The sequence below is a fragment of the Staurois parvus genome, unplaced genomic scaffold, assembly GCF_062004578.1.
Source record: "Staurois parvus isolate SC_StPar_1 unplaced genomic scaffold, SC_StPar_1.0 ptg000198l, whole genome shotgun sequence".
In the NCBI taxonomy this organism is placed as follows: domain Eukaryota; kingdom Metazoa; phylum Chordata; class Amphibia; order Anura; family Ranidae; genus Staurois; species Staurois parvus.
Genome location: NW_028317994.1, coordinates 1559744 through 1572654, shown reverse-complemented (window position 1 = coordinate 1572654; position 12911 = coordinate 1559744). Strand labels below are relative to the sequence as shown.

At 46.9% G+C, this 12911-nt stretch overlaps 1 protein-coding gene across 1 annotated transcript in view; it reads left to right on the top strand.

The window, feature by feature from the left end:
• The first annotated feature begins 11023 nt into the window (after positions 1-11023).
• MOB3B (MOB kinase activator 3B) overlaps positions 11024-12911 on the top strand; it is a 99217-nt gene continuing 97329 nt past the window's right edge. Inside the window, exon 1 of the mRNA XM_089678058.1 lies at positions 11024-11194. The gene's annotated coding sequence lies outside the window, so the exon portion shown is untranslated. The remainder of the gene's footprint in view (positions 11195-12911) is intronic.

The window sequence follows — 12911 nt, the reverse complement described above, 5'->3', positions numbered from 1 at the left end:
TTATATCTGTAAGTGTAATTTTAGTGGGAATACAATAAAGTGTTATATGGAGAGCACTATGTGTTGGCCTTTTTGTTACATGAGACCATCCCTGCTGGATGTCTGAACAAAAGGAGGGCGAGAGGAGTTAGGAGGAAGATTTGGATGTGAATTGGAAGAGGCTGTGACTATCCAGATGAGCGCATATTACCTCATTTTGAGGTGAGCAGGTCTTTCACCTGGTGTGGTGGTGCACCAAACAGTGCAAAAGAAGAGGATACTCACAGTGTCACTTATAGACACCAATAGGTGCATTGTATGGACTTTGTGTTGATAGGACAATTATGATCACGATTGTTATCACGATTTACCACTGTTAGTGGCATATGCATTGTTAAAGAAGGGGGGTGAATATAGGGAGTTGAGCTGCACTTTCTTATGACGAATATTAGGTTAGACTGACTTGTTCTTATTGATGTAATGTTTTACAATTTTGTGTTTATATTTGTATAATTCTAATTTTGTATATAAGTATGGTGATTGTACCACATTTATAAGATACTTTTTTTGCACTATAACCAGGTTCCGCTGGTCGTGGTTGTCCCATGACATCTGTCCCTAAAAAATAGTAGCTTCTCTGACATGCACACTGGCTTGAGAAAGGAGTGCAGGTGCTCCGAAAAGCATAGCCAGTTACACCCTGCTGTTGTGACGTCACTCCTACCAGCATGTGTTCCAACATGGTTCATGGAAGCTAGAAGTTTAAAGCGCCATCTTTCCAATATCTATCCGGATACAGAGAACCAGCCAGTGCACAAAGGGACAGAGACATCACGCAAAGAACAGCAGTCTTCTTTATTGACCTTTTAACAATGTGAGTGTCAGGAATGGACTTGCCAATAATGGTGGGACTCACCTGCCTTGTGGGCTGCAGTACCAGGGCTGGCCAGCGGGTGCTCTCAGCAATCAGAGACTCACCCCTGCAATCAGCCAAACACCTGAAGCTGATTGCAGCGGTTGTATTTAAGGAATGGCCAGACTCACAGTCAAGGCCTTGGTGTGTGCTTTCCATGGGCCCCTGTACCTTGTATCCTGTGTTCCTGTTTTTGTTCCTGTTCCTGTCTGACTTGTTGCCGACCCTGCCTGATCCTGACCTCTGCTGACTTCTCCTGCTTGATTCCTGGCTTGTTTGACTACTCTCCTGGACATCCCTACTTGATCTGTAATCCTGTTCCTGACCCCGGCGAGTGACCTGACTACTCTTCTGCCTGCTGCCTAGTACCATACTGACCCGACAGTTATTGACCCGGCCTGCCTGACTACGTTGTGCTTCTTATATATCAGTTTAGGTTGGGGTTCGTTTCACCTTATTGTATATATTTGTGTTAGCTTTGAGTTTGGTTGTTGCACTGCATTTATGTTTATGTTGTCCTTAATAAATAATCTTATTTACACACTATACCTGAAGTCTGCGTTTCCCTGTGTCAGTCCACACACCTCTAGTCATACCTGGAGCCCTGACATTACACCAAGGCCAATCCTGACCAGAAGTGGCTGCTCAGGGAAGCCATCTTGGCTTATTGTTGCTGGGAAGGATGGATCTTGATGAGGTGGTGTATTTATCTCTGCTAGTGTTTTGATGACAAAGACTATGCTTATCAGACTCTGAAGGAGTATCCCAGAGATCAACTACTAGAGTGTATAAGGATCGCTCATTGCCTAGTAGATCAGGGCACAGAGTTTTCTGAGGTGCAGCCATTGATCCAGGTTTGTGCTGAGTTGGCTCGGTCCTGTACTCCTGAAAGCAGAAATGACTTTTTTCCCCCATTTAGTGTGGATCAAGTGGAATCACTGGTATGGTTGTTGGAGAATGATCCAGATTGCTTCCATGAGCATTATGCAGCTTGTCCATCACATGTGCTTATGGATTGCATAAACGCAGTGCAGTCTTTGGTCAGAAAGGCTATGTGTAAGCTGAGTTTTGTTCAACCAGTACTGCAGACATGGACAGATTTGTTGCACCCAGCCTCAGTCAGCTTGCAAGAACCCAGTCCTGCTTCTAATCTATTTCTTCAAAGCTCTATTCCTGCATTCCCGACAGCACCCCCAGTAACAGCCCAGTATACCCTACTACCTACCACTTGTCCGTACCCTGCTCCCACTCTCTGCACCTATCCTGCCTTTAACCCTGTAAAGAAGTCCTCTATAGCATCTGCTCCCTCCTCTGTTCCATCCTCCAGCTCTTCTCTGTCTTCAGCTGCTCCATCCGTTTACAAACCTGCGCTTACTTACAGTGCTCCGTTAACTAAAACCAGGAAAAGGCGAAAATTCTTTCCAACCAGTACCATCCTGCCAGTATCCAAACCGGTCAGCCTGCCATCTGAGAACCCACCTTCCGTGGTGCAGCCTGGTGTCTCGGTGCCTGCTGTCGAGCAAGACAATCCAATGCCTGATGACCGGTACCCGCTGTCTTGCCAGATGACTCGGTGCCCACTGCCTTGCCAGATGACTCGGTGCCCACTGTCGAGCCAGATGACCTGATGCCTGGTGACCCGATGCCCGTTGTTGAGCCAGACGAGCCAATGCCTGATGACCCGGTGTCCACTGTCGAGCCAGATGACCTGATGCCTGGTGACCCGATGCCCGCTGTCGTGCCTGATGACTCGGTGCCCACTGTCTTGCCAGATGGCTCGGTACCCGCTGTCGAGCCAGATGACCTGATGCCTGGTGACCCGATGCCCGCTGTTGAGCCAGACGATCCAATGCCTGATGACCCAGTGCCCGCTATCGTGCCTGGTGACCCGATGCCCGCTGTCTAGCCAGACGATCCAATGCCTGATGACCCGGTACCCGCTGTCGAACCAGATGACCTGATGCCAGATGACCCGGTGCCCGCTGTCGAGCCAGATGACCCGGTGCCCACTGTCGAGCCAGATGACCCGATGCCTGATGACCCAGTGCCCGCTGTCGTGCCTGGTGACCCGATGCCCGCTGTTGAGCCAAATGACCCGGTGCCCGCTGTCGTACCTGGTGACCCGATGCTCGCTGTCGAGCCAGATAACCCGGTGCCCGCTGTCGAGCCAGACGATCCGGTACCTGATGACCCGGTGCCCGCTGTCGTGCCAGTTGACTCGGAGCCCGCTGTCGTGCCTGGTGACTCGGGGCCCACTGTCGTGCCTGGTGACTCGGGGCCCGCTGTCTTGCCAGATGACTCGGTGCCCGCGGTCTTGCCAGATGACTTGGTGCCCGCGGTCTTGCCAGATGATTCGGTGCCCGCTGTCTTGCCAGATGATTCGGTTCCCGCTGTCTTGCCAGATGACTCGGTGCCTGCTGCTCCGCTTGGGGGCCCGGTGCCTGCCGCTCCGCCTGGGGGCCCGGTGCCTGCCACTCCACCTGGGGGCTCAGTGCCTGCCGCTCCGCCTGAGGGCCCGGTGCCTGCCGCTCTGCCTGGGGGCCCGGTGCCTGCTGCCATGCCTGGTGGCCCGGTGCCTGCTGCCCTGCCTGGTGGCCCGGTGCCTGCTGCTCTGCCTGGTGACCCGGTGCCTGCTGCTCTGCCTGGTGACCTGGTGCCTGCTGCTCCGCCTGGTGGCCCGGTGCCTGCTGTTCCGCCTGGTGGCCCGGTGCCTGCTGCTCCGCCTGGTGGCCCGGAGCCTGCTGCCCTGCCTGGTGGCCCGGAGCCTGCTGCTCCGCCTGATGGCCCGGTGCCTGCTGCTCCGCCTGGTGATCCGGTGTCCAGCCTGATGTGCCTCTGTCCGGTGTCCAGCCCGATGTGCCTCTGTCCGGTGTCCAGCCCGATGTGCCTCTGTCCGGTGTCCAGCCCGATGTGCCTCTGTCCGGTGTCCAGCCCATTGTGCCTCTGTCCGGTGCCCAGCCCGATGGGCCTCTGTCCGGTGCACAGCCCGATGGGCCTCTGTCCGGTGCACAGCCCGATGGGCCTCTGTCCGGTGTTCAGCCCGATGGGCCTCTGTCCGGTGCCCAGCCTGATGGGCCTCTGTCCGGTGCCCAGCCTGATGTGCCTCTATCCGGTGCCCAGCCCGATGTGCCAGTCTTTGATATCCCGCCAGTTACCGGACCTGGGCGGTGGAACATTTTGCCCAGCTAGGACTGTTTGGAGCGTCCTGAGGCCGCTCCTTGAGGGGGGGGTACTGTCAGGAATGGACTTGCCAATAATGGTGGGACTCACCTGCCTTGTGGGCTGCAGTACCAGGGCTGGCCAGCGGGTGCTCTCAGCAATCAGAGACTCACCCCTGCAATCAGCCAAACACCTGAAGCTGACTGCAGTGGTTGTATTTAAGGAATGGCCAGACTCACAGTCAAGGCCTTGGTGTGTGCTTTCCATGGGCCCCTGTACCTTGTATCCTGTGTTTCTGTTCCTGTCTGACTTGTTGCCGACCCTGCCTGATCCTGACCTCTGCTGACTTCTCCTGCTTGATTCCTGGCTTGTTTGACTACTCTCCTGGACATCCCTACTTGATCTGTAATCCTGTTCCTGACCCCGGCGAGTGACCTGACTACTCTTCTGCCTGCTGCCTAGTACCATACTGACCCGACAGTTATTGACCCGGCCTGCCTGACTACGTTGTGCTTCCTATATATCAGTTTAGGTTGGGGTTCGTTTCACCTTATTGTATATATTTGTGTTAGCTTTGCGTTTGGTTGTTACACTGTGTTTATGTTGTCCTTAATAAATAATCTTATTTACGCACTATACCTGAAGTCTGTGTTTCCCTGTGTCAGTCCACACACCTCTGGTCATACCTGGAGCCCTGACAGTGAGTTGCCAATTTTGTGTTTTTAATAAACAGTCCTTATGCTGCACTTAGGTGCTTCCATCTCTTCTATTTGTTTATCCACAGGACACAAAGCATTGACTCATCATTATTATTACTATACAGGATTTATATAGTGCCATTAGTTTATGCAACACTTTACAAAATTAGATCAGATAGTACAATACAATAAAAAGAGGTAGTAACTGTGGGGGATGAGTTGATGGAGAATGTAAAATTCCATTATTTAGCTGGGGGCGGGCTAGGCTTCCCTAAAAAGGTGAGTATTCAAGGATTGCCTGAAGGCACACAGACTAGGAGATAACCAGCTGGACTGAGATATGGAGAAGGAGAAGCTCTGGAGAAGTCCTGGAGGCAAACACAGGAAGAGGTGACAAGAGAGCTTCAGAGCAGGTCTTGGGAGAAATTGAGAGGACAGTCTGGGTGATATTTTGAGATAAGATTGATGATGTAGCTTGGGACAGAGCTGTGGATGGATTTGTATGTTGAGGTTAGTTTTTTCACTTCTATGAGTTGGGTGAGTGGAAGCCAGTGGAGGGATTGGCAGAGAGAGTTGTTAAGTAATCACTGAATACCAATGTTAGGCTACGTTCACACTAGCCTTGTTAGAAAGTGGCAGACAGGCGTTTGGGAAACGTTTTTACCATTTCCCAAACGCCTGGGAAAATTCTGCACATTGCAGTACATGGTGCTGTTCAAACGGGAGCGTTAGCGTCATGTTGCGGCAAAACGGATGTCTCTGGTCGAGTCAGGAGTTGAAGCCTCCTATTCAAGTCTATGGTGCCGCTCCGCAAACGTCCGGCCGGCATTTGCAGTGTGGTTGTGATGCGGTTGTGGGGCGTTTGCGGAGCGTTAACACCATTCAAACTTCATTATAGGTGTTTGTGGGGCATTTTTAACGCTTGGCAAACGCCTAGCAACCACAGTTAAACCGCACATGCGGCGTTTGTGGAGAGTTAAAAACGCTCTGCAAACGCCGGACCAACGCTTGTCAAATGCTATAGGGGCGTTGGAAAGAAAGTCAAGTGTGAACGAGCCCTTAGAGCATTTTTTTATCCCAATAACAGCAACAATGGGGCATATTTTTCTTCTACCTGACCTACTCCAACACTGCAGGCATACTAGATGGCTGCCCAAATCTAGAAGGATTTTTGTATCCATTAAGAGATGCTGGCCTCCTCAAGATGGCCACCTGGAGTCCATAATATAGGACAAATTAGCCCTTAACCCCTTCCTGCCGACTGCACATATATACAGTGGGGATCGAAAGTTTGGGTACCCCAGCTAAAAATTTGTATTAATGTGCATAAAGAAGCCAAGGAAAGATGGAAAAATCTCCAAAGGGCATCAAATTACAGATTAGACATTCTTATAATATGTCAACAAAAGTTAGATTTTATTTCTATCATTTACACTTTCAAAATAACAGAAAACAAAAAAATGGCCTCTGCAAAAGTTTGGGCACCCTGCAGAGTTAATATCTTGTACTGCCCCCTTTGGCAAGTATCACAGCTTGTAAACGCTTTTTGTAGCCAGCCAAGAGTCTTTCAATTCTTGTTTGAGGTATCTTTGCCCATTCTTCCTTACAAAAGTCTTCCAGTTCTTTGAGATTTCTGGGCTGTCTGTCACGCACTGCTCTTTTAAGGTCTATCCATAGATTTTCAATTATGTTGAGGTCAGGAGATTGTGAAGGCCATGGCAAAACCTTCGGTTTACGCCTCTTGATGTAATCCCCCGTGGATTTTGAGGTGTGTTTAGGATCATTATCCATTTGTAGAAGCCATCCTCTCTTTAACTTCAGCTTTTTCACAGATGGCATCAAGTTACCATCCAAAATTTGCTGAAATTTTATTGAATCCACTTTTCCTTCTACTCGTGAGATGTTCCCTGTGCCACTGGCTGCAACACAACCCCAAAGCATGATTGATCCAACCCCATGCTTAACAGTTGGACAGAGGTTCTTTTCATTAAATTCTGTGCCCCTTCTTCTCCAAACGTACCTTTGCTCATTCCGGCCAAAAAGTTTAATTTTAACCTCATCGGTCCACAGAACTTGTTTCCAAAATGCATCAGGATTGTCTATATGTTCATTTGCAAAGTTCAAATGATGATTTTTGTGGTGAGGGCGTAGAAGAGGTTTTCTTCTGATGACTCTTCCATGAAGACCATATTTGTACAAGTATCTCTTTATAGTGGAATAGTGTACCACAACTCCAGTGTCTGCCAGATCTTTCTGGAGGGAACGTGCAGTCAAACGTGGGTTTTGAATTGTTTTTCTCACAATCCTGCGAGCTGTTCTGTCTGATATTTTTCTTGGTCTTCCAGATCTTGCTTTAACTTCCACTGTTCCTGATGACTGCCATTTCTTAATTACATTCCGAACAGAGGATATTGACATCTGAAAACGCTTTGCTATCTTCTTATAGCCTTCTCCAGCTTTGTGAGCGTCAACTATTTTCAGTTTTAGTTTTCTAGACAACTGCTTAGAAGAACCCATGGTGCTGATTGTTGGGGCAAGGTCAGATGAGTCTGGGCATTTAAAACCTTTGAGATTGACATAACCTGGTCTTCCCAGACGATGATTGAGAACAATCCATGACACTGGCAGGTCTCAGCTTTGCCAAGGGGGCAGTGCATGCTATAAATTCTGCAGGGTGCCCAAATTTTTGCAGACGCCATTTTTTTGTTTTCTGTTATTTTGAAAGTGTAAATGATGGAAATAAAATCTAACTTTTGTTGACATATTATAAGAATGTCTAATCTGTAATTTGATGCCTTTTGGAGATTTTTCCATCTTTCCTTGGCTTCTTTATGCACATTAATACAAATTTTTAGCTGGGGTGCCCAAACTTTCGATCCCCACTGTATATGGCCTCACAGAAGTTGATCTTTTTCTGTAGGGCCACATATATGCGTATCTTTCTTTGGGCTGGGAGCACAGAGACTGGGCTCTCACTGAGAGTTCTGGTTCTCATACTAATGATGGGGACCCCAGACTCCCAGTTCGAGTCATCTAATCACTGTGATAGCCTCTGATCAGTCACTATTGTGAATTTACGTCCTTTTTTTCCCACGACTTGAGCTTTCTTTTGGTAGTATTTAATCACCTGTGCGTTTAGTTTTTGCGCTATAAAAAAAAAGAAAAGACCAATAATTTTGAGAAAAAAAACAATATTTTTGACTTTTTACTATTAAACACGTCCAGTAAAAAATTTGTAAAAAATCAAATTTCATCATAAAGTTTACCTTAAAGTAGTTTTAAACTCAGTGAAGTGACTGGCCTCAGGTGATACATAGAGATGAAACAAAGACTCCTACATACTTTGTACCTGGTTATCTGCAGTCTTCTCTTCTCTACATACGTTCAAAGTGCTGAATTTATACAGTTTGTCTGAGATTTCAGAAAGCAGGGGTGGGGAGCTGAAGTTGCATTCTGCAGAACTCAGTGAGAAGAGGTGAAAGCTGATTGGAGGGAGGAGACACACACACCCCCCTTCACACAGATCACAGGAACAGAGCTGATGCTGTCAATCACAGGCTGCGTGCTGGAGCTCCTCCCCTGCTACCCTGTTTTCTTTGGTGTCAGGAAAAGTTGTCAGAAGAGACTCATGCTGATATCAGAGGAAGAAGGCAGCAGACAGAAATTACACTTAGTGCTCTGAATTGAGACAAGTACGCACTGTAGAATGATGCTTTATTCATATTTCATGTCTAAAGTTTACAACCATTTTTAGTTCTACTTTAATCCAGCAAATAGCTGACATTTTACTTTCTTTGCAGAAAATGAGAACATCACCATGTGTGTGACACCAGAGAACATGAAAAATTACACAATAAAAGCCCTCTTGACTTCCCCAGACATGAATATGTGCAATGACAGTGGAAGCTCAAGCAGCAGTACAGCAGCTACTTACCCTAAGCCCTAGTTCACACTGATGAGGTGCGGAAATTTCTGTGCAAATTCCACATCGCATCAGAATCGCACCCCATTCATGTGAACTGCTGTGGGTGTGTATGTTAAGTTAACAACACCCCGAAAGCAGTCTGCAAAACTTGGTGCGATGTGCAGAATCGGATCGCATGGGTGTGAATACCCATGCAATCTGATTCTAGTGAGGACCCAAAAAAGGGTCCTGCGCATTTTTGATGCAGGTGCAGTGCAATTAGAGCCATACAAAATGTATGGCTGCGATCGCACCGCATACAAATCGCATGTGATTTGCACATGAATGCAGTGCAGGTCCTGTGCAAATCACATGCGATATACCACACCGCATGTATGTGAACCCAGTATCAAAGTCCTACAACTGATCTCCAGTCTACTGTGAGCAATGGGAATTCTAGTACAGCAATCAACGGGACCATCACTACACCTACTACAGGTATGACAGAACAAGCATGCTAAAAGACATTGCAGAGCATCCTATAGGTTTTCTCTCACTTCCTGTTTGGCTATGGGACAGGAAGTAAAGGGAAATCTCTCCAATGGGACATAGATAGAAAAACAAAATCTGACATGGGTTTAAACCCATTTAAAAAAAAGAATGTTGCCTTCAAATAGAACTAAAATGTGAGGGAATACCTGGTTATCAGCAGAACTAGTGTCCCATTAGAAGATTTCCCCCAAATTCCTGTTCTCTGAGCAACCCAAAATTTAGGATTTTTCTGTGATAACAGCAAATAGGACGAATAGAAAGGGTCAATTGAACTGAATGGGGCTGTGCCACAACTGCAGATGTGTGTGAAGTGTGCAGATGCACTGTGGTGGTGAGGGCTTTTAGGGGTTTATAAAGGTGGTAAGGAGGTGACATAAGGCCCCCCCACTGCCTGTGATTCAATGTGGATTGTTCTTCAGCTGATCACGTGATGTGATAAACGGCCAATGACATGCTGATCACCTGGAAATGCAATTGCCGGTTCTCGGCTGCACTTTCCTCACGCTGTCAGAGCGTGAGGAAAGTACTGCCGAAAACCGGCAGTGGTCAGAGCAGGAATCGGCACTGATGATTGGTGCCCAGCAGTGCCACCCACCAGTTCCACCCACCTGTGCCCAGCAGTGCCACCCACCTGTGCCCAGCAGTGCCACACATGAGTGCCCAGCAGTGCCACCCACAAGTGCCCAGAAGTGCCACCAGTCAGTGCCCAGCAATGCCGCCAGTCAGTGCTGACTATCAGTACCCATCATCAGTGCTGCCTATCAGTGCCACCTCATTAGTGTTGCCCATCAGTGCCTCCTATCAGTGCCCATCAGTGCTGCCTATCAGTGCAGCCTCACAAATGCACATCATTGAAGGAGAAAAATTACCTGTTTGCAAAATTTTATAATAGAAACAAAGAAACTTTTTTTTTTAATTCTTTGCTCTTTTTTGTTTACAGCGCAAAAAGTAAAACACCCAGCAGAGAGTAAATACCACCAAAAGAAAGCTCTATTTGTGAGAAAAAATGATAAAAACTTCATATGGGTACAATGTTGCATGACGCGCAATTGTCATTCAAAGTGCACCAGTGCTGAAAGCTGAACATTGGCCTGGTAAGGAGGTATAAGTGCCCGGTAGGCAAGTGGTTAAATAAACCCTAACAGGGAGAAATGGGCCCAGACAACAATAAAAACCTGCCAGGGTTTGGATCCCTCTTTACTCTGTTCAAACATAAAAAAAAAAGTTTTGCTTGTAATTATCATTTTAATTCTATTCAAAACAGAACTAAGGGCAGAACTGGGGTTTTTTTTCATTTTAAATAGAGTAAGGGAGGGTTTTAACACGTCAGTTTTTTGGCCGTCTATGTCCAGTTGGAGATTTCCCTTCACTTCCTGTGCCATAATCAAACAGGAAGTGAGAGGAAATCCATGCAAATAAAGGGAGTTCCTTGTGCCTGCTCTTCATCCCCAGGTCACCAGAACTAGTATCCCCATTGGACAATTTCTCCTCTATTACTATTCTGGGGACAACCCAACATTTTGGACTTTCTTTTACTTTCACTTATATACAGGACAAAAAGAGAGAGTGAATCTCCCTAATGGGGACACAGCAATAAAAAATGATAGTGGGTCTAATCAACTCTGTCCAAAAAAAAAAGTTTTAGTTATACTTTATGTAGCCACAATAATGTGTGTGCTGAATGTGTAGCTTGCTGAGGGGATGAGAGAAGTGACAACCAGGAAGTGGCTGTGGCCTTTACATAACAGGACAGAGGCTAGAAGCGTGTAGTCCCAGCGGACGCCGGCAGGGGGAGTGTCCTGGAAGGCGTACTCGGCTCTCGGAGTATGAATGAAGGAGCCGGAGGTATGGCATGCGCCTCACTTGGTGCGGGGGACAGTCCGCTGCTGGAGTTTCCGTCCTGCTCTCACCACTGACATCTCCTGTCTGCACTTTCACTTTGGAGGGCTGGGATCGTCCCGAGCGGCCGGAGTCATCCATGGAGCCGAGGTAATGTGATCAGAGGCAGGAAAGTTCCTGGGGTAGCCGCCTAGTCCGAGCATGACCTTCCTATAGGACGAGCGGACGGACAACGGGCTGGAGGTTGGCTACTGAGCCTGGAACACTGACCTACACGGCTCACCCCGGACACCCCATCCTCACACTTCACCCACTATACTCCATCACTTTACTCCACCCACAACAACGGGCCTTTGTCACTTCACTCCAGAAACAATAATATCACTCCACTCCAGCCATAATAATACTTTGTTCAGTTTCTACAGCAATAATAATAGGACTTTGCATGTGTACTGCATTTGTAATGTCAGAACTTTGTCCTTTTTACTCCACCCATAATATTAGGACTTTATACGTGTACTCCGCCCATAGTATCAGAACCTTGTCCGTTTACTCCACCCATAATATTAGGACTTTATACGTTTACTCCGCCCATAGTATCAGAACCTTGTCCGTTTACTCCACCCATAATGTTAGGACTTTATTCGTGTACTCCGCCCATAGTATCAGAACCTTGTCCGTTTACTCCACCCATAATATTAGGACTTTATACGTGTACTCCGCCCATAGTATCAGAACCTTGTCCGTTTACTCCACCCATAATATTAGGACTTTATACGTGTACTCCGCCCATAGTATCAGAACCTTGTCCGTTTACTCCACCCATAATATTAGGACTTTATACGTGTACTCCGCCCATAGTATCAGAACCTTGTCCGTTTACTCCACCCATAATATTAGGACTTTATACGTTTACTCCGCCCATAGTATCAGAACCTTGTCCGTTTACTCCACCCATAATATTAGGACTTTATACGTTTACTCCGCCCATAGTATCAGAACCTTGTCCGTTTACTCCACCCATAATATTAGGACTTTATACGTTTACTCCGCCCATAGTATCAGAACCTTGTCCGTTTACTCCACCCATAATATTAGGACTTTATACGTTTACTCCGCCCATAGTATCAGAACCTTGTCCATTTACTCCACCCATAATATTAGGACTTTATACGTTTACTCCATCCATAAAAATAGTTTGTTCAATTTCTACAGCAATAATAATAGGACTTTGTCCTTTTACTCCACCCGTGATATCAGGACTTTGTCCTTTTACTCCACCCGTGATGTCAGGACTTTGTCCTTTTACTCCACCCATAATATTAAGAATTTACATGTTTACTCCACCTGTAATATTAAGACTTTGTATATTTACTCCACCCATAATATAGGAACTTTGTCCATTTACTCCACCCATAGTGTTAGGACTTTGCATGTTTACTCCACCCATTATATACAAATTTTGTGGATTTACTCCACCCATAATATTTGTATTTGTCAGTTTGCTTCACCCATAATATTTGTACTTTGTCCATGCACTCCACCCTTAATGTTAGGACTTTATACGTTTCCGTCACCCATAATGTTAGGACTATGTCTGTTTCCTCCACCCATAATGTTAGGACTATGTCTGTTTCCTCCACCCATAATGTTAGGACTATGTCTGTTTCCTCCACCCATAATGTTAGGACTATGTCTGTTTCCTCCACCCATAATGTTAGGACTATGTCTGTTTCCTCCACCCATAATGTTAGGACTATGTCTGTTTCCTCCACCCATAATATTGAGGCTTTGTGTGTTGATAAGCGGGGCCATGGCCTGTGTTCAGTAAAGGGGTGGAGTCGAGTTCCTCGTTGCGCAGTGATGT